General features: G+C 37.6%; 1 long non-coding RNA gene across 1 annotated transcript; it reads left to right on the top strand.

Annotated features, from left to right (window-relative positions):
* Positions 1–20,422: 20,422 nt before the first annotated feature.
* LOC141282878 (uncharacterized) lies at positions 20,423–21,804 on the top strand. Its single transcript, XR_012337749.1, has 4 exons — positions 20,423–20,477; positions 21,140–21,267; positions 21,476–21,618; positions 21,710–21,804. It is a non-coding gene; the product is annotated as an uncharacterized lncRNA (long non-coding RNA).
* The last annotated feature ends 1,027 nt before the right edge of the window (positions 21,805–22,831 follow it).

The raw sequence follows: 22,831 nt of genomic DNA, 5'->3' as shown, positions 1-22,831 counted from the left end.
TCACGTGCGCTTGCGGTTGAATGTAAACACTTACGAGAATGAATGAACAAAACTCCCGCGGTGAGTAGAAGGGTTTGCAGTTAATGATGAGTGTTTCTAGATCTGAACAAAACACATCCTCTTTAACACTTTTATGTCTGTACACCACCTTTCTTTGATGTAGAAACAGGTTCCTCTGCCACGCGATTTCCCCGTTGATATTTCTTCACGGTCTGCTCTAAACAGCTGAAAGCCTGGAAGACTTAACGCGTTGTCCGGGGTCGCGTCATTTAGCCAGGTTTCCGTGAAACACAGCCCAGCTGAGTGTGAAAAGTCTCTGTTTGTCCGGGAGAGCAGGAAGAGTTTGTCCATTTTGTTCGGAAGAGAGCGAAGATTCGCTAGATGGATGCTAGGCAGCGCCGTTCTGAATCCGCGCTGTCTGAGCTTCGCGAGCGCACAGGCTCGCTTACCACGTCTGCGCATCTTGAAGCGCTTGAACAGCGCCGCTGCTCCGCCAGCTACAACGTTCAGCAAAACGTCAGAATAAATGAAATCAGGTAACAGACTATGTGGAGTGTTCTGCCGAATGTTTAGCAGTTCGTCCCTAGTGAAACTGACCATGTTTGACAACATAAAACAGGAAAAACAAACAAAAACAGTACTAAAACTGGAGAGCCAAACACAGAGGCTGCCATCTGCCGCGCCATCTTGGATGTATTGAATTACAAATGCCGACATTAGGATGATGTTAACAATGTAAAACTCGTCATCATCACATTCATAAAATATCTCTAGGGCTTTTCTAATAAGCATACAGACTGGCTCTTTGTCTTGAAGAGTTATCTGAACCATGTTATTGAAAGATTCATCTATACTTTTCACACCATCTGTTTTTTCCTTGAGTCTGGTTACACGCTCGGCATTAGATTTGCAATAATTTGGAGGCATGCACACATTGGCATCTTTGTATATCACAGTACATAGTAGATTGGTCATCTCCTGCTTATAGTTCTTTTTAAGCATATCTTTAAAAAGGTCGGTACCATACACATACCCCATCTGGCCATTGCGAAGTCGTTCGAATGATCTTTGTGTCATCTTTTTCAAGAATCCATAGCGTCATAGACAACTTTTGCACCACGCTTGATTGTTTGTTTGTGAGTTCGATCATCTTCACATCAACAAAAGGAATGTGTCTTAATTTGTGCAAATAGTGTCCACAGTTTCTGCCACACAGCGTTTGATAGTTTGTTTGCGAATTCGGACACCTTCGCAGCAATAAAGGATCGTGCCTTAATTTGGTCAAATAGTGTCCACAGTTCCTGCAAAACCTAAACCAAGCCTCTGGGGTGTGTGAATCTTCCATAGTTATTCAAAAATTGTTTTGTGTTGTGTTAATCAGGGGTACGTTTTTGGTAAAGTTCCTGTGTTCAGTCGAAGAGCTTCTCATCTATGCAGGCCCCCTTCCGCTTCACAAGCCCCCACGCCGATGATCGTTTGGGCACCTACCACGTGATAACTACCAAACCACACACACACACCCTATATCCTCTGGGGGTTTTGTGCTGTCAGTCGTAAAGCTATAGACGCTGATTCATCTTAAACCTAACCTAACCTAATATCATGTTAGGATGCTCGAATAGTATATTTTTATTTTATTTAGTAAAAAATTAAGGTTTTACCTATTTAATATAAGCACATGATTTTAATGTTATGTAGAGCCATGTCCTATCTGGTGTTGTGGTTATAGTTAGCTTTATGGAAGCACACGATCATGTTTAACAAAACCACACAAAAAATCCTAGTGTGTCTCTGTGTGACATGCCACGTTTGTTAAATGTTTTGTCTTTAAAGAAATGTTTGTTGTCACGTTACTGGCAACCTAGATTATAACATCGTCAACTTTGATAAATAATATTTGCAAAATGTTATTGTTCCTTAATGGGATAATAGTCTGGTAGGAAGGGGGGTTCACCTGCACCCGAAAGGTATATTTTTTTAACCTAGTTTTTTGTAATCCTTAAGGTGTCTAGTAAAGGAATTTTGATGTTCCCCATGCAAATTATTGTCCCATATGTGATTTTTTGTACCATCTTTTGTGACCGTGCTTGATATTCGGCTTTGAAAAATGTAAACTTTAAATCTACATAGAATCTGAACAATACATCCTACAGACACAATCCACCCCATTTCCTCTTCGTCTTTGCACGAAGAATTGATAGATATGAGGATTGTCATGATTAGATGATGTATAATGCATAAAAACTCAAATAAACACAAATAAACACTTTTGTATTTTTACAGTCTTTAGGATGTCTAAGAAGCAAATGTTGATGATCCCTACTTAAAATATTGTCACATGTTGGTCCAACTGAACATCTTCCATAATAAGGAGTTACTATTCAAACCGTTATTTTGGTATTATATTTATAGAAACAAAAGAGAAAACCACTCATATAGTCAAATATGTGTATATATAGGGTATAAAAAATCCCCATTAGAATAAACTAAAATAGAAAAAAGTGATTCTAATCAAAGGTCAAAAGGTCAAGGGCAATGAAGTCTATTCATCATACAGCAGGGCTGTTTCTCAATATGCATTCTTCAGCGATCTTGTGTTCTCGTGTCCTCGCTCTACATCATCATTAACAGTCGAAGTTCATTCCAATTCTCAAGAACGCAAGTACAGAGGATGCATGAAAATACCCGGATGTGTTCTTGATATCGAGGATGCAACGAGTGCAGACTTGCGCGCTGAAATCGCTTTACGCCCCAGAAGTCATTGTGGCAAAACAATGGCAGAGGTCAGGTGACCAACAGAAGATCGCACACATCTCAATTCTCATAAGTGCGTTCTGTGTTCTCGCGACCTTCTTAGTTCGTTCTTCCGAGATCGCCTGGCAAGTTCAATCTCCACAAGGACGCAAGTCCGTTCTTTGCATTCTTGGAATTGAGAAACAGCCCAGGTCTTCATAATCGATATCTTGCTCCTCGTCGTCTTCACCATCTCCATCCATCTCCTCGACTGTTTCCTCCAGCAAGCCAATGAGTGAAGTGGGGAGGATAGGTCCACAAGACCACACTGGTTCCAGAGTACCCCCTTCAGTCTTTTCCCAGCCTTGGCCAGGATCATGGGGCTTGGGACACCAGAATATCGGCGTGGCTGCTCTCTTGTAGATGGCCAGACGGTGGTTGACACAGTTGATGTGTGGGACCAGGTTGTCTCTGCAGGGCGGGAGCCCGGACAGATCCGCCTTGGATCTGGTGGTAAGCGTCTCATCCTCTCCAATCATTCTTTTCAGCATGATGCTGCGCACGTTGTTCACAGATTTTTCGTGAGCCTGGCCATACATCACACATCTAAAGTCTCGATGTCCTCCACCACATCTGGCTCCACAGACCATTGATCACAAAGTTTTCTGAGGACATAAATAATTATAGTATTACAAAGTCACAATGTATCAATACCTATGTTCAGCATTACAGTTTTTTACAGACGCTAGGACACATTTCTCAATACTTAGGTCACTTTTGCAAAACTCTTCACACAGTGAGCACAAGAGAAGTCTATGTGGGGTAAACTGAGAATCAATTATCATTGCTTTGGCACAAAATGCATTCAATAACTACATCTCTCAAATTTCATGAATTCTTTTCTCACTCAGACACAACAACTGACAAAACTCTTTTATATGGGGTCAGATTTGTTTCGTATTTCTGAATAAATATACTATGATCCACAAATAAATATAGAGAGTTTCATAAATATTTTTTAAATCCACAAATGCACAATAAGCGAACCATAAATATATGTTAGACATTTCATAAAAAGGAAGGAAATTCACAAATAAATAAAATGGGATTTGCAAATGAATTTTTTTTATAAATATATATTTTTATTTTATTTATATGTGAATGGCTTCATGCCCATTTGTGGATCGCTTTCTGTGCATTTGTGAATCGCTGCACACATTTGTGGATCGCTTTCTGTGCATTTGTGAATCGCTGCACACATTTGTGGATTGCTTTCTGTGCATTTGTGAATTGCTGCACACATTTGTGGATCGCGTTCTGTGCATTTGTGGATTTGAAACATTTCTAACGTCAAGACGTGCACAAGAATCCACAAATAGGTGGACTCCGCCCACCGTCTACTCCAGCCAATCAGACAACAAGCACACTGTGCTGACCAATCGTGGCAAGATTTCCCTCCAACCAATCACATTTTGTTTTACTGTTAGGTTGGGAACACAGTTGAATTTCATCAGGCAATCATTTGTAGGCTGCATACATCATCAAGACTGTCTTATTTAAAAAAAAAATAACTATTATAAAGTTGACTATTATTCTTAGTTAGTCGGTAATTGTTGTAAAATGCTTATGATTTGCGGATGTAATGCTCAGTTAACTTAAATTAAGCAGACGTGATGACTTATGCAGCCTGCATATGCGACCTCCGGAGGCTGCAGCCTTCCGATTGAGGAACGGGCACTGTTGACAGTTGTCAATAATTCTTTACTAGGGATTCTCTTAATACACTTTGTGGTAAGGTATGTCAAGGTTAATATTTGTCAAATTAAATTGATTAAAACCGGTTTTTAGCAGTAGTTTACTCCACACGTGGCTTTTTGGTTCCTTCTGTTGCCGTGTTGGTTTGTTTCCTGGCTGACAGTAACTAAGTTTAGCATTTTGTAAATTCTGTTAATATAGCATATAGCCTTTCTTGAAATAATCCGGCTACAATCTTAAAGACGTCTTGGTTTCAATTTTGCTAATCCCTTATGTAATATCAAACTCCTGTTCTCAGGTAATTTTAATCCTTTTAAGGTTCCATTTTAATGTGAGGTGGAAATTGGAAAGGCTTGTATAGTTTGGTCTGTTCCTGATTATTTATATTATTTGACTAAATTATCAATAGTTGAAGAACAAAATACTGTTTTATTAGATTATAATCTATAGTTTGGAATAATACTATATATAACCCATTATATTTACTATTAATTTAGTAATTTCCCTGGTTTTTGAAGCAATGCAACTTTGTAATAAAAACACTATATAAATAAATCTGGCTTGGCTTAACTTAAAAATAAATTTACACCCCATTTAGAAATTACAGATGTGTGTGTGTGTGTTTGTTTACATTTAATATTTAATTTACTTAAGATATTGTGTTCTATATAAATCTGTACTACTTATTTCAGCACACTCTAACAAATGTCTGCATCTAAGCTTACACAAAGGATTAGCTTATTTATTTATTCCTTCAAATTATTGATTCATAAATAAATGAGTTCATTACACATTTCATTCATTCACGCCTGTCTACTGCAATTGCTGATTGAGAAACATGGCATTGACCTTCAGGCCTTGTTCATTAACACAGTATGACAAAAAAATTCAATATCCTCTTGAACTTGAAATATGAACACAAATTCATCCTTTACTTCAGAGAATTCCCCGCTCAGGACATTCCAGAGGGCATTTTGTTGATCGTCTGTAACACCTGGTCAAGTAAAGATGCAAGTCGTAAAACATATAAAAATCACATGAAATGATACGTAGCGTCTGTCATATCCCTTTTAGGCAAACATCTATCAGCTGAATGCACCCCCACCCCTAAAAAACACACACAATAAAAAACAAATAACATACCAGTTGTTTGATTGCATACTTGTGTAAAAATCCATCTTACTTCTATGAATTTTAAGTAAGAGCATAAAGGGAAAATAAAAACAACACTGTAAGACTATCTAACAGCTTTGACATATTAAACCTTCTTGACATTAAGATGTAGACACCACAGAAATTTCTTGTTCATTTAAAAGATACCATAATGCATAATGTGTAATTAAATGATCAGTTCTGTAGTAGGAGACGAGGTAAACCACATTTGTTTTGTCATGTCATAATAAAATGTACCACGTTAGATACAAACTATCTGTAAGCAAATGTCACTACATAACTATAACGGTAGCGAAGACTACTTTGAAGTGTAGGGGGCTAGTTACGAATGAATATAGCAGTGTACCAGGGTGTCTGTCAGAACACAATAGAGAGCGTTGAACCAACTTGAGCTGTTTATTAGGCACACAAGAGAACATACATTAGATAGGAGAGATCCAGCATTCAGTATTTACGAGGTAGCACACACAGCACAGAACTCTGAATGAGAGGCACAACTTGGATAGCAGAGCAGTCGTTGATGAAGGTAATGGTGAATATTGGTAGTAGTCCTTTAATGAAGCTCTGCACAGGATGAGGGTATGCTCCTTTAAGAGAGATAGGCCAGAGCTGTATTTATGAGCTTGGTTGCATGGCATGTGAATGGAGATGCATGAGTGCCTGGCTATATTTGAGAGCTTAGCCAGATCATAGGCAGGTGTAGATGTGGTTTCCCTGCAACAGATAACAACAGGATTGCCAAAGTAACACTAATGCTAATAAACATACATAACATTGACAAATTAGCTACAGCTTCTCCCCTCATACGTTATCAAAATAAAATAAACAGACGTGTCTCAAATGACACATTTTACACCATTAGCAGTGTTTACACAACGTATGTAATATAACTGACATTATTACAGGATAAACACATTGATGAACAGCAAAAGAAAGTGATTTATATAACGTTACAGCGTAGTAGATTCACAGTTTAGCTAATAACATGTTAGCGCTATTAATAACGGAAATTTTAACATGCAAACCTAACTGTACTCACTTTAATGACGCACATGAACACACCGCGTAACAATCTGGAGCTATTGTCTCCACAACAACATGATTCATGCCTCACACAGCGAGACACTTGTACAAACAAAGCTAGCGCTCTTCCGCCATTGCTTTGAGTGAGCGATACTCGCTGTCATAATAAAAGTCCTCCTCCGTCTGGGTCTTTTGCACAATGTTTCTAGAAGAGACTCTGTGATTGGTTGAAGGGAGATCGTGCCACGATTGGTCAGCACAATGTGCTTGTTGTCTGATTGGCTGGAGTAGAAGGTGGGCGGAGTCCACCTATTTGTGGATTCTTGTGCACGTCTTGACGTTAGAAATGTTTCAAATCCACAAATGCACAGAACGCGATCCACAAATGAGTGCAGCAATTCACAAATGCACAGAAAGCGATCCACAAATGTGTGCAGCGATTCACAAATGCACAGAAAGCGATCCACAAATGCGCAGGAAGCCATTCACATATAAATAAAATAAAAATATATATTTATAAAAAAAAATTCATTTGCAAATCCCATTTTATTTATTTGTGAATTTCCTTCCTTTTTATGAAATGTCTAACATATATTTATGGTTCGCTTATTGTGCATTTGTGGATTTAAAAAATATTTATGAAACTCTCTATATTTATTTGTGGATCATAGTATATTTATTCAGAAATACGAAACAAATCTGACCCCATACTTTTACATACAGGCCAATTTGCACATGCAAATACTGTTAAACTTATGTTCAAAACAATAACATAATACAAAACTGAATAAAACATTTCTACAGTAATATTTTAATGAAATATATTTTAAATCTTAAAATTAAATGCTATAAAAACAATTGGCCAAATATGGAAGACCGAGTAGATTAGCATTACTATTGTATCTGTATCAGTGGATGGTGTGTATACAAATTCTAGCATTCTGAAATTACTCAGTGCAAAAAATAAAAAATAAACTACATAAAATATTGAAGAATTCTGTATCATGTCTGATTCATTCCAGTAACATATATTGCAGTGAATTATAAACAGAGATGTGTCCTTGTTTTACACAAGAAAACAATGTATAATGCTACATGTTGTTAGTGTTTTTTAGGTCATTGTTTTGTGGGTGACAAAGTGTGTTTGTTGGCTGTCAACATTTGCTAGTGTTCTGGAAGAATGAGTTGATTTGAGACCTGAATAAAGGGTTTTGGTAGTTGTAGTGCATTTAGAATGTGAAATGAACTGCTTTGCCAAGCTGAAAGTTGGATAGGAGAACTGTGTGAAGAGTTTTGCAAAAGTGACCTATGTATTGAGAAATGTGTCCTAGCATCTGTAAAAAACTGTAATTGCCATTACATGCTACAGAATATCTAAAGACTCACTTGAAGGCTGCATGGTACTTGGATTACTCTGCAGCTTTTTCAGAGACCCAACCTTCCCTTTGCCTCTAAAAGTACTTGTAAAGCTTCCCCTGTGAAGATGTAGAGGCCAAGTATTGTGCAGTAGTCTGCCCCCTTACATTCTGCCAGTTCGCTGACATTTAGGATCTGCCTGTGCTTTCCGATCCCAATGTCGACATAGATGGTCAGCGGGACAGATTGGGCGTGGTGTAGGAGGATGAAGAAAATGTCTGTGTCTGAAGTCCTCACCACAGCCACCTTGTGCCCCAGTTGAGCGACATACAGCAAGTACAGAACAACCTGGTTGTCAGTCTCTTCCTGGGTTGAATCCAACTGAGGTATCTCACATAGTCCTTCCACATGGCCACCAGTGTGGTCCTTCGGATGAGACGTTAAACCAAGGTCCTGACTCTCTGTGGTCATTAAAAATCCCAGGATGTCTTTCGTAAAAAGAGTAGGGGTGTGCCCCGGCATCCTGGCCAAACTTGCCCGTTGGCCTTCTAATCATCCCTCATACTAATTGGCTATATCACTCTGTCTCCTCTCCAATAATAAGCTGGTGTGTGATGGGTGTTCTGGCACAATATGGCTGCCGTCGCATCATCCAGGTGGATGCTGCACATTGGTGGTGGTTGAGGAGAATCCCCCTTTCATATGTAAATCGCTTTGAGTGCTGCCGCAAAGCGCTATATAAATGTAACAAATTATTATTATTATTATTATTTGACACCATCATCTCTCTTGGATTTCTTTGTAGCAGGATTAAACTCTTCAGACTCACTATCATTTTCTTCCTTGTGTTTCTTTGACTTGGGCATGATTAGCAATGATCACCAACTAGCCAATTAGCTATTATAGTATAATAGTGTTGACTTTATTTTTCCTTAATGTCTTCAAGGCAGCTTCAAACTTGGTAGAGGAGTATATTTTTCAGACTCACCATCGATATCACTCTTCTCTTTTTTGAGGATGATTAGCATGCATCAATTGCAAAAAAAGAGAAGCTGGGAAGATGGGCCGGCACTGATACAGTGTGGCACTGGATTACTCCAAACAGCTTTTTTTGTATTTTGGGCTTGCTAAGTCTGGACTTTCTGAAGGCCTTCAGAGGTATTAACTTTCGACCACACTTATTGCTCTAAGTTTCAAATTGATTCCAATCTAAATAAAAAACTTGGCACAATATTTTAATGTGGAATATGTTTATCAGACACCTGAAGCATTACAAATATATATCAGTTTGAAAAAGACATTTGTCATTACATAATGTACAGTTAAGACATTATGTAAATGTTCTTTTTTGGAAATCCAGGGAGGCAACCAATATAGCCAGAAAAGACATACACGTGACAATATTTCAGGTGTGGATCATCAACGTTTGTTTATTAGACATCTTACAGACTGTAAAAATACAAAAGTTAGAAGACATATATCAATAGGGTCCATAGGGGAGGAGTTCCAGTGATCCAATGTCACAATTTTATTTAAAAAATGTTGTGTTTATTTGAGTTTTTATGCATTACACATCATCTAATCATGACAATCCTCATATCTATCAATTCTTCGTGCAAAGACGTGTGTCTGTAGAATGTATTGTACAGATTCTATGTTGATTTAAAGTTTTCCCTTTTCACAGCCGAAAATCAAGCACAGATACAAAAGATGATACAAAAAATCACACATGGGACAATAATTTGCATGGGGAACATCAAAATTCCTTTTCTAGACACCTTAAGGATTACAAAAAACTAGGTTAAAAAAATATACCTTTCGGGTGCAGGTGAACCCCCCCTTCCTACCCTACTATAACAGATTGGTTTAACGAGACATTAATTAAAAAAACAAACCATAATGTGAGATGACATGTTTGTAATCAGTATCTGTGTAATGAAGCCTAAAATCTTAAAATCCCCTTTTACTTTTTGTCAGTGGGGTCCGAAATAACATCAAGGTTTTTAGAAACAGCCAGAGACACAAGCGCACACATGCATACACACACACACACACACACACACACACACACACGGAGACTCTCACAGCCAAAGACACAAGCGCATACACACACACATACATACACAGACCCGATTACACACACACATAGCCTAAACACTTGTCTGATTAGAAACTATAATAACTGTTAAAATTTTATTCGTGACACGGCACTGTTAATGTGACATCAGATTTAAGTTTACCACAGACACATCAAAAATGTTTGATTCTTGACTGACTTTAAAGAAACTTTTGATGTTACAAAACATAAGTTTAGATCCTTCAGTCGGAATACGGAGCGGTTCATGCGCTATCAGATATAAGTTTACTCAGACACGTCTAAATGTTTAATTCTTGATTGTCTATAAGAAATTTTTGATGTTAAAAACAAAAGTTTACCTCGAATAGTATTTTTCATAAAACACACATGGGACGCTTCATCTTAAAAACATGACATGTTTAAATCAGAGGCGTTGACAGAATTACGTTTCTTGTATAATACACACTTGGAGGTTAGGATCCACAATGAATACAAACCAGAAAATGGGGTAAAAATGTCTTAAACGTTTGTTTTTAAACCTATAGATATGTGAGTGCATGTGCTTTATTGCGTCATGCACTAACGTGTTTTAATCATTATCTTGTGAGGGTGGCATAATGATACGCCTAAAATAAACCTTTATATAGCCAGAGCGCTCAGAGTTACATTTATTGTGTAATAAACACATATTCACAGTTAGTTTTAAGGTGACATTAATTTAAAACAAACCCAGAAGATGAGATGAAAATGGCTTTAATCGTTTAAAAGTTTCTTAACGGCAGATATGAACGTGCACCCGGCGCATTCTCTATTGTAACCTTCGGTGCGCGATCTTTAATGGCGTGAACAGAATACTGTGCATGAAAAGATTCACGGATCTTGTGAAGCGATTCAACTTTCTATTAGTTTAAAATAAATAGACATTAGTCTAAAGGACGTAGTATTGGCGGCCCCCGGTGGTTTTGGCACAGTTCATTGCTTAAAGGGACACCATGAAACTTTTGGCCACTAGGGGGTGCTAGACACGTATTTTTCACTTCTAGCGCCCCTAGAGCCCACAAGCGCCGCAGCACTGTCGCAAAGGAAAGGAACTGGCCAACCTTAAAACTAAACTAAAAACTAAACATTTAAAATGCTAAACGATCAACATTTTGAGACAACAGGGAGAAACGCAGTCATGTTACAACTTTCTGATGAGGAACTCGTCGTGGCAGAAGCCATTTCTCAATCTGAAGGTTGCAGCCTCCGGATGTCGTATTTCTAATACGTCATCAAGACTGTCTTATTTCACAATATTAACAATTACAAAGTTGACTATTATACTTAGTTAATCGTAAATTGTTGAAGTATGCTTATGACTTGCGAATGTAATGCTCAGTTTACCTTAATAACCCAGGCTTGATGACGTGTGCAGCCTGCATATTTGACCTCCGGAGGCTGCAGCCTTCCAATTCAGAAACGACCAGACGTATTTCCTTGCCTTTTTCCAAACAAATATTGTTGCATCCTCTCTCTCTCCCTCGCCACCAGGATTTTCCGCAATGGCGCTCGTTATTCCTCTTTTTTGTGTGAAAATCGCTCCAAATCCAAGTAAACCGATGCGTTTAGGTCTGCCGCTTTGTAATACGTCACGCGAGTGACAGCGGAACGCAGCAAATGAGGAAGAAAGAAGAGAGAAACGCTCGGATCTGATTGGTGAATGAATAGGGTTTGGTTTTACACTGTGAGCAAGTTTGAGTGCTATAGCATCCTGGATTGTAATGTAAATATCATAGACACAGTAAAAAGAAAGGTAAATACGTGAACACAGCATCTGAATACAGGGAACTATATGCAATATAATCGCCGTAATTTATAAAGAACATCGCATTTATGTATGAATCAACAGTTTATATAAAAAATTGCCTTAAAGGGGAATCGAACCCGGGTCGCCCGTGTCATAGGTCCGTGACACTAAAGACTGTGCCACAGAGTCACATATTAGAAACCGCTCTCTACACTCCTTAAGTAGCCTCCAGCAAAATTCACGTTAAAAACAAATTGTGTGGAGGAAGTGACGTATGCCGTAAAGCAGTCGAATTTTGTAGTTTTTTTTTGTGCTCTGGTTACTACCACAAACCCTAAGTTTTAAAATACGAGTACAAGTGATACAGACCCCGTCAGGCTATGGTAGACATGTCATTCAACCTATTTAAAGTCGATGTACTATCACAAGGGTCTTGAAAATGTATTATGAAGGTTGAAAAATTACATGGTGTCACTTTAAATATACACATACTGAATATTTCATTAAATAAATTTGTGATGTTACAAGCAAAAGTTTTATTTTTGTCAGAGTGGACCATATTACATTTTACCACCCCGGACGGTTTTAAAAGACTCTAACTAGTTTACAATCCACCCCCTGCTGTGAAATCTCTCACACCCCAGACACACACAGATCAGATTCTGAAAGTTTGTGGCTGATCAGAAAAATAGTCTATAGTTCAATAGATAATATCAGATTTAGGTTTAACCAGATACATCTAAAATATTTGATTCTTGATTGTTGACTATAAAGAAAACTTTTGACAAAACAACCGTTTATATTAAACAGTATTTGCCATAAATACGTGTGTCCGCTCCACCTAAAATCTAAAATAATACTTTATTTTTTGTCAAAACAGACATAATAAGATTGGTTGTATAATATACACATATCCACAGATGGTTTTAAGTAGACATTAATAAAAACAATCCCAGAAGATTAGATGAAAATGTCTTTAATCGTCTAAAAGTTTCTTAACGGGATATATGAACGTGCACCCGGCGCATTCTCTGTCACCACCGGTGAGCGAGCTTTAATGGGCGTGAACATAGAGAGCGGGGGTCGTGAAAAGACTCACGAATCTCGTGAACCGGTTAAAATTTTATTTAGTTTAGACTTAAGTCTAAATATTGTAGTATTGACGGCGCCGAAGGTTATGGCATAGGGCATTGCTTAAACTATACACGTATACGGAATATTTAATTAAATAAATTCTGATGTTACAATCAAAGTTTTAATCAGAGACTTGGTTCAAGAATTCCCTAAATCAAAATAAACCTTTACTTTTTGTCAATGTGGGGTGAATTACATTTTATTTTACCAACATAGAGTTTTAGAAATCTTTACTCGTTTACAAGTGCACCCTGTTGAGAGACACGCTGGGGGCTGCGGGTTTGGGATCGGCTGGGAGAGAGAGACGCTCCGTCATAAAACTGACAGTACAAAAACTGGACAGCCTAAAACAACAAACTTTTTTACACATCCATAAATATCAGGGTGTCCGCGGATCCTTAAAAAGTCTTAAAACGTCTTAAAGGGGCCATGTCACAGGACTTTTTTAAGATGTCAAATAGATCTTTGGTGTCCCCAGAGCACATATGTGAAGTTTTAGCTCAAAATACCATATAAATAATTTATTATAGCATGTTAAAATTGCCACTTTGTAGGTGTGTGCAAAAATGTGCCGTTTTGGGTGTGTCCTTTAAAATGCACATGAGCGGATGAAATTCAAACACTGATCACAATGATGGTGGTTTGTTGAAATTGAAACTCAATTGTTCTGTGAATTATTTTCTCTCTGCACTAAATGGCAGTGCTGTGGTTGGATTAAGGGGTGGTTTCATTATAATAAGAGCTCCTTATGACATCATAAGGAGAGCCAAATTTCAACGACCTATTTTTTCATGTGCTTGTTGAGAATGGTTTACCAAAACTAAGTTACTGGGTTGATCTTTTTCATATTTTCTAGGTTGATAGCAGCACTAGGGACCCAATAATAGCACTTAAACATGGAAAAAGTCAGATTTTCATGCCATGGCCCCTTTAAATTCCATAGTATGAAAATAAGGCCTTAATAAGCATTAAAATGTCTTAAATCCGCATATCAAAGGTCTTAAAATGTTGTCCAACCAACACAGTCAAGAAGATTGTAACTTTTTTATACGTAATGTGTCAGGCAAAACTTGAATAGGTAGAATCTACTAAAGCAGGAGTTTGCGGGGAGTTCTCTAAAGTGCGTGGACCGGGTATACGCAAATGGAGAAAAGTGTGAGTTTTAGCTATGGGGAAGTGCACATTTAATGAAATTTGGTTACTTAATCCTGATTTTGCTCCGTGGTAAACACCAGTAAGCATACGGGGTTCGTTGTTTATTTTGCAAGAAAGTTTTAAAAATCGGAACAGTGGGCATCAAAGCTTTAGTGTCACACATGCAATGTAAGAAACATAAATCCGCTGCAGAAACCTGTTGAAAACATCCGGCATCTTTCAGTTCTGTTCTGTTGTGCCACCAGTAGTAGCCATGGCATGCGAAACATCTGCATCAGCAGCTTTAAGCACCGCGGCTTCTGCTTCATCAGACATCCGATCCATGTTTGGCTCCACTGCCAACGAAGCCTGTCTTCTTTTTCTCTTTTAACGGCGGTTGGCATCTAGCTTATTATTAGCGCCCCCTCTGCTCCGGAGGGTGGATCTGATAATAGGTCTACTACATTCTATTTCCCTTACTCGCCGGTCTCATCAATTTACTTATTTCTATTTTTGCCATAAAATATTTAACTGCCATTGTTTTGTCTCAAGATGCACACCAGTAGTGTATTTTGTAAGTTATATTTAAAAACAACTCCTTTACGTCCTAGTTCTGGATTAATCTAAACTCTATCTGGGTAACCACACCTAATATTTTAACATTGTTGTTACATAAAACCATGTGTTTATTCTTGATAAATTATTTGAACCACTTATTATTGTCTCATTATTATTGTCATCGTAAATGCTTTTGCCCATTTAGCTCTATTTTTATTACAAAAAAGTATCAGATTAATTGATCATCATCATTTACCAAAATAACTGTTAGTGAAACCCTTAGATTTTAAAATAATATAATTTTAATTCATTATAATGCTATTTTTCTTCATATATTTTATCATTGGGGATTTCTTAAAACCTCGTATGACGTTTAATGTGAAATACTTGTAATATCAGCAAAGTGTAAAAATCGTGAACCCAATCTCGTTTCATCTTGTGGAGCAAGTGTCTTGTCACACCCCTAAAAAAGAAATCTTGTTTTTTGTCATGAAAGATAAAAGGTTCTAAAAACAGATGGATGCATGCACACTGGACTATAAAATTGGACTTCATTGTCGTGATATAGGTCTTAAATTATATTCATTATGGTATTAAAAATGTCTTAAAAAGTCTTTAATTAGACTTGATGAAACCTGCAGAAACCCTGAATATGACAAACATACACGTGACAAAAAACATACACACACAGGAAAAAACAACACGTTGATTGACACGTCGTAAAACACGCACAGCTCTGGACAGCCGCTGTCTAAAAGCCATAAAATACGACACTCAAAACTGGACAGCATGTACACCTTTTGATTCATAGACCCTCCCACCTGTCAAAACGTACTTGACAGGGGGTCATAAATCAATCAAATTTTGACATATACCCCCGGATAACAACTACTGATGTCCCAGCAAGGAATTTTAGTCGAGCAGCAACTCCACCCTCCTTTCTGCATTTCCTTCGATGCTTTCTTTTCCATAGGCATGTAAACAATACCCCAGCACTGTACAGGGAGATATGAGTACGTAGGCAGAGAAGAAGTGCAAGGCACGCAAATGTCACATGTAGTGATTTCGACACAGGCACAAATTAATTTAGTGATTTTCACATGGGCAACCATTGGTTAGTATGCCATACACAGGACACCAGAGGTTTCACCTCAAGTGTGTGTGTGTGTGTGTGTGTGTCAGATGACCCCTCCACCTTCTACTTTGGGGCACCAGCTAAAGAATTTCACTTTAACAATAAGAATGATCTAAATAGATACTTCAACAAATAAGAAAATATGTAAATTAGAGGGAGTTGTCATCTTATTTATCTGAAGGATTTTGTGAGATTCGGACCAGCTTGTAGAACCCTTTAACTGTATTATCAACACAAGGAAGACACAGTGGTAATAAAATGGAATTTATTAACAAAAGATAAATAAGAATAACTAAAAACACTACTAAATGATACTAAAATACTAAAGAAGAGGAAAAGATAGAAACTAAAATTCAAAGAATAGAAAATTGTAGTGACTGTAAGGTCCCTTTGCGGGGTCCGCCCACAGGTCCAACGACGGCAGAAGGATATTTGCGCGTTGCTGTCTTTCCTTTCCACAACATAACAGAATTGGTTTAAAGATATTTGTTTACAAACAAATATGAATTAATATACATTACCTCGTTATTTCATCTGACTCCATAATGAAACATTTACGAATTTGTTGGTGATTATTAAATTTAGATTAATATTTGATCATTCTATTTAACTAATCGTTTTATTGACTCGTTCAAGTGGATCTCAATTGTCGCTTAGAATCCTTGCATCAGCTGCTGCAGGTTCACAATCACAAACTCGACCATACAACTAATCAAGAGTTAAGAAGTTCGTCAGACCTTATAATTAATGGCAGTCAATACAGCTATGTTTAACTCTGTTAAGTAGAGTTAATTAGTTCGTCAGACCAAATAATTAAATGCAGTCAATTCGTCGATGCTTAACCCTGTAGTTAAAATTAAGTGGTTCGTCAGACCAAAATAATATAACGAAAAAGCAGACGATGCGCCAAACTTTACTCTATTGATAAAGAGTAAGTGGTTCGTCAAACCAAAATAATATAACGAAAAGGCAGACGATGCGCCAAACTTTACTCTATTGATAAAGAGTGAGTGGTTCATCAAACCAAAAAATAATATAATGAAAAGGCAGACGATGCGCCTAACTTAACCCTATTGATTAAGGGTAAGTGGTTCGTCAGACCAAAACAGTAAAAGGCAAGACGATACGCCAAACTTAACCCTATTAAGAGTAAGTGATTCGTCAGACCAAATAACCAAAACACAAAATGGCAGACAATACGCCTACTTAATCCTGGTCGTAGATTTGCGGTAACAAAGGATACATCAATTAACATAGTCAATAATTCAGAGTAAGGCAGAATGAATGCAAAACGTAACAATTTATTAACCAGGTAACAGTACAATAATTCAAAAGCCAATTCAACCAATATAGTATATTAATCAATCATAAGAAATATCAATAGTATGAAATAGTTCAAAACGATGTAATATATTGACCAATCATACAAAAGCCTTAATGGTACGAAATGAGAAAGTTTTAAATGTTACCTGGAGATGAAAACTACACACAGTGCTTGTGTGGGAAATCTGTCTACAGACTCCCCGAAATGTTTGTCAGCTCTCCTTATATACCCAGATAGAATAAACATTATGTAAACATTATTTATCAATGGAAGTTTGCAGTGATTGGTTCTTACAGACCGGTGGGAGGCACCTCGTCCTGGATACATTTGTAGTGGGGTGTAAGCCCCTTGCATAGAGTTAAGTTTTCTTAATTCTATTAAACCTTTTTTACTATTTGTTTTATTGATGTGAGAATGAGACCTGTGTAACAGTCGCGATAAAACCTTTGTAATGAAATGAAACATGAATATTTCCCACTGTTATTTACATGTGATATGACCTTTCTTACACATAATCATCTGTTGTGCTGTAGAATGTCCTGTGTTGAGGAAGTAACAATGAAAGGAGGGGTCAGACATTTGTCTGCAGATCTACTATTTGTATGGAGATGTGATGTTTGAAAACCAAGGGTAGCTCTCCGGGGAGTCTACTGTATTCAAGATAATGTTCTAGTTCTCGGGAAAGATGTTTTTGGGGGTCTTGGTCCCCTGCCGTGAGTCCTGGAGGAAACTTGTGTTGCAAAAAGTTCTCTTTTGATGTCCTTGCTGCCTCGGGCACCTACAGGGCACACACACTGCACTCTCGTGCATCCATGCTGTGTTCTCAGGAAGGGCTTACCTTTTTGTCAGGATCAATCAAAATTCCTACATGACTAAGTTGTATTTATGGCAGAATGTTTTCTGTTTCTGATAAGATGAAAACCTTTTTTCTAATAAGCCAAATAATCAAAGAATTATCTGATAAACGTTAAAGAAATCAGTTATGCAATATTGAAATTCATATACGGTAACAGTTACTGATAGAATACACCAATGCCATCGTTTCAGGAAAGATTTGGTTGTGTTATATTTACGTTCTGTGCGGTCGCATGAGCTGTCCTTTGGTGGCCCATCGGCCATGTGTCAGGCTTTTCTCGTACTGCAATGGGGAAAGAGTCAGGTTCAGTTCAACAGCCTTGAACATGAAGTGCTGTGAAAATGCTGATCTCCAGGAAGCACAGAGAGGATTCTGGCGATCTGGAACACGCAGATGCGATCCGGTAGATGGTGCAGAAGGTCCTTAACGAATCTGGAACATGCAGATTAAAGGCCTCTTGAAGTGTAGGTTTGCTCTTCTGAGCTTCACCTTGTTGCAGATGTAGGTTATTGCCTTTCTGGACGTGAGGCTCGAAATGTGGTGTGATCCACTCAGTCTCTGGATGCACGGGCAAGAGACTCAGAACTTGTGGTCAATCTGGTTCAGTCTCTGTTGTCGAACTCAGAACAAGGAGCTGTAAAATCTCAAAGAGAGATTCACAAACTTGGTTGGTTTTTCAATGATCTGTTATTGTCTCTCTCAGCAGGAGACAAGAAGTTGGGTGCTCTGTTTTGGTCTCATGATAGCACAGGGCCTTAGGCTCAGAGCTTTGAGGTGTTTGTTGTGTCCTGTGTCGGTCACTAGCATGCAGCCGGGAGACTCAGAACTTGAAGTTTTGGTATACTCTGTTAATGTCTCTAGCACGCAGGTAGGAGACTAAGAGCTTAGGTTTTTGGTGTGTCCTGTTTCAGTCTCTAGCACGCAGCTGGGAGACTCAGAACAAGGAATGTCTGGAAAAAAGGAACTTTTATAACTTTAGATAAGGAGGAGTTTGCATTTTGGCGCTTTCCTGATGCAAAGCCGTGATTGGCTTTTGATGACAGAGGAAGTCCACAAAAGGTGGTCCACCTCTCTTAACTGTGAGGAACTCATTTGCATTGCATAAAGTACAGAGTTTAACTTTGTCTTTAGAATTTTATTTATGCATTTTCCACTTACCAAACCATTTCCAAAATACCATTGGCATTGTCCTGTGTGTATTAACATGACAGCAAAAGAGTTACCATATCAAACATGCATTCATTCCTATGTTAATAACTGTGATTATTTGAACAGTTTCATAACATAAAGATTTAATTCAGAATGCTAGTGTCTTTAAACGAGTATGAAGTCAATGGGTAATGGTTTTATGTCCATTTTGGTGGTGGAAGGATGTACAGATTTGTCCTTTGGTTTAGCCAATACTTTGTAAAGCCTTGCTGTGTGCTTAAGGAATTTAAGATCAACCTGCCTTCATGAGATGGTGAAGTTTTTTTTGAAAGGATGATAAGCAGAGATGGTGTGGGCCCATCAAAACGTCCTCTCCTTCTCCACTTTGGCACGGAGGTCAGCCATAAAAGATGTTGGTAAGTTGTCTTATATGATCAAACTGGACACTTTATGTTAACCCACCAAAATCCGGTCCAAATGCATCAATTAGGGAGGGGTCTGGAATGCTTTGTTGTACGCTGTTCACTACACACACTTGGCAGCTTCAACAGTCGCTTGAATGTCCATAAGTGTTTGGCAATCATAAACCAACACCATTTTGCAGCTTGTGATTAAAAAACACACATAAAAACTTAAAAACTAAGGATGACAAGAATACAGCAGACAGAGTGCCGTACACAGAACGGCGCCATCTTGCATAACACAGTCTACTCTACATGCAGCGCAAGCAGACTGGTCTTGCACTGATTGGTTGATTACCCGAACATGCGCCTCCTCGATTTTGTTAAAATAAAACTTAATTTATTAATACAATACAAGTGTTATTAACACACATATCTAAACAACCAGTTGGCATCAACTCAGCACATTTATACATGTTCAATCCAAGCATTAGAATGGGAAAGCAATATGATCTATTCTGTTGAACACTAAAGACAATATTTTGAATAATAATGGTACACTGAAAAAAGTGCACAACGCATGTCATTACTCTAAAGAAGTTTTTATATTTGATCTAACTCAAAAAAATAAATTTTCTGTCCAGCCATCAGTTTTATGTAAAAAATGTGTTTGATTTAAATTAAAAGTAAGTCCTGTTGGTGTAAAGTAAATACATTTCTGTAAATGAAATTGAAAATATTAGTTTCCATTGTCACGTGACTTACGTAACGTCATCCTGCTGGTGCGTCAGGACGTACAGCTGAAGTTCAGCTTTCCGCCATCTTGTTATACACTGCACCGATGGATGAACTCCGCGTGGTACAATGGGATTCAAGAAAATTGGTAAGTAATTTTAAACATACGTTTTGGCATATTATTAACATTATACACGTGTGATTGTACTGTTGTTTTACATACGGTTAGTATTACTTAGTGGTGTACCGGTCGGATCGCAGATGATTGAGCATGACGGTTCGGCTCACATGCGATTCGCGGATTAATGCGCAAATTAAAATAGGAAACGTTTAATCATTTGCACGTGTTTTAAAGGCTTGCAGAATGCAGATGTTAATACAAAAGTGATTTTAAGCAATTTCACCGCAAAAAGGCGCTAGCGTGAGCAGTTTCTATACTCATACAGATGAATGTGTCTCTATGCCCTTCAAAGATCAGAACTCTTGATGTGTAAACTTTAGCGACAGTTTTGCTACTTTGCCTCATACTGTAGTCGATTAAAATGCATTTGGCCAATAGAGCAATGCGACTGTTTATACTGCATCTCCTTCTGGAAGCGCTGTTTGAAAGTCGCGCTCCGTTTCTGTGTAATTATGCACTCAAAACTGCACACGTGGAGAGACGAGCAAACATAAAATCTCTCGGTTCTTGACAGGGTCCATACAAACAAAATGATCTCCACAGTATTCTTTTTTAAATAAAAACTTTTGTTTATGTCACAAGATGTAGTAAACACGTAAATGTCTAGCAATTATCTATTATTTGTTCAGGCTAATCATATCCCATCCCTGGATAGACATCAGCAAACCTTATGACAAAGACGTTTGCCTTACGCAGACAAGAGATTGTGGAAAACCAACCTACTGTTCAAGAACTGCAAGAAAGATTGCCAGAGGAGGTAAAAGCATTTATTTTAAATATAAAATGTTAAAATGTGACTTGTACTGAATTAACCATAGTTTTTATCATAGGATGTAGTGCTTTTGAAAAGGTCTTAGATGCTCTAATTATATATTCATTCAATGTTTTGTGTGTATATGTGTTTTTACAACTAGTTCTAGAAATATTTTTTTCAGAAGTGTATTTTCTGTTTCTCTTACTTTCAGATTAATGCAGAATTGCGCATCACGATCTTACCTTGAAAATCAAGATTTATGGCCTCTTTGGACAGACAGAGCTCTCATGTTATTAGGAGCACAGGTGGAGTCCTCCATGAAAAACTAAGGACACTATTAAAGTTATGGATCAGGTATTGGTTGCATGCGAACAAAATTGCTTGTGGCATTTAATTTAGTAGTATTTTGGTCTAAAATAAACAATACATCTTGAACATTTTGTAGAGTCTGGACATAGAAATCAGAAGAGAAAGCCTGCTGAAGTGCCTGATTCATGTACTTTGGTTAAGATGCAAGCTGTCTGATCAAAGAATACCAGGTAATGTAGACAATGCAAACTAGTGAAAGTTTCTCCAACCATGTTTGCCTTAAAGGGATAGTTCACCTTAAGATAAAAAAATCTGTCATCATTTACTCATCCTCATGTTGTTCTAAACCTGTATGAATTTCTTTTTTCTGATGAACACAAAAGAAGATATTTTGAAAAAATGATGGTAAACACACAGCAGATAGTGACCATTAACTTCCATAGTAGGAATAAAAAAATATGATGGAATTTAATGGGTACCGTCAACTTGTGTGCTTACCATCATTTATCCAAAATATTTTTCCTACTATAGAAGTCAATGAACACTATGCTGTGTGTTTACCATAATTTCTCAAAATATCTTCTTTTGTGTTCTTCAGAAAAAATACATTTATACAGGTTCAGAACAACATGAGGATGAGTAAATGATGACAGAATTTTCATTTTAAGGTTAACTATCCCTTTAAAGGAAAACACCAGAGTTTTCAGTATTTTATTATGTTCTTACCTCAACTTAGACGAATTAATCCATCCCTATATTTTTTCAATAAGTACACTTAATCTTTGTACAGTGTGTCGTAAATGTGTTAGCATTTAGCCTAGCCCTATTCATACCTTAGGTTCCAAACAGGGATACATTTAGAAGCCACCAAACAATTCCATGTTTTCCCTATTTAAAGACTGTTACATGAGTAGTTACATGAGTAAGTATGGTGGCACAAAATAAAACCTGGTGATTTTCTAAGTGGATAAAAAGTGAGAACTATATTGTACGGCAGAAGAGCACTTAGTTTGCAGCACTCGGACCTCGGTCGCAGTAACATCATCAGAACTCTCCCTCAAATTCTAAAAAAAGGGGGACTAGTCAGGTATGATGGTGTTACTGCATGCTGTTTGGATCCTAAGGAATGAATGGTCCTAAGCTAAACGCTTACATATGCACGCTACAGCAATTAAAGTATTAGCCCACTTCTGAATTAAACATTCCTCATAATTTACTCACGTTCATGACTTTCTTTCTTCACTAAATAAAAGAGATT

Source organism: Paramisgurnus dabryanus, chromosome 10, assembly GCF_030506205.2.
Source record: "Paramisgurnus dabryanus chromosome 10, PD_genome_1.1, whole genome shotgun sequence".
Taxonomy (NCBI): domain Eukaryota; kingdom Metazoa; phylum Chordata; class Actinopteri; order Cypriniformes; family Cobitidae; genus Paramisgurnus; species Paramisgurnus dabryanus.
Note: the sequence above shows the minus strand (reverse complement) of the source record. Positions and strands in the feature narration are given on the sequence as shown.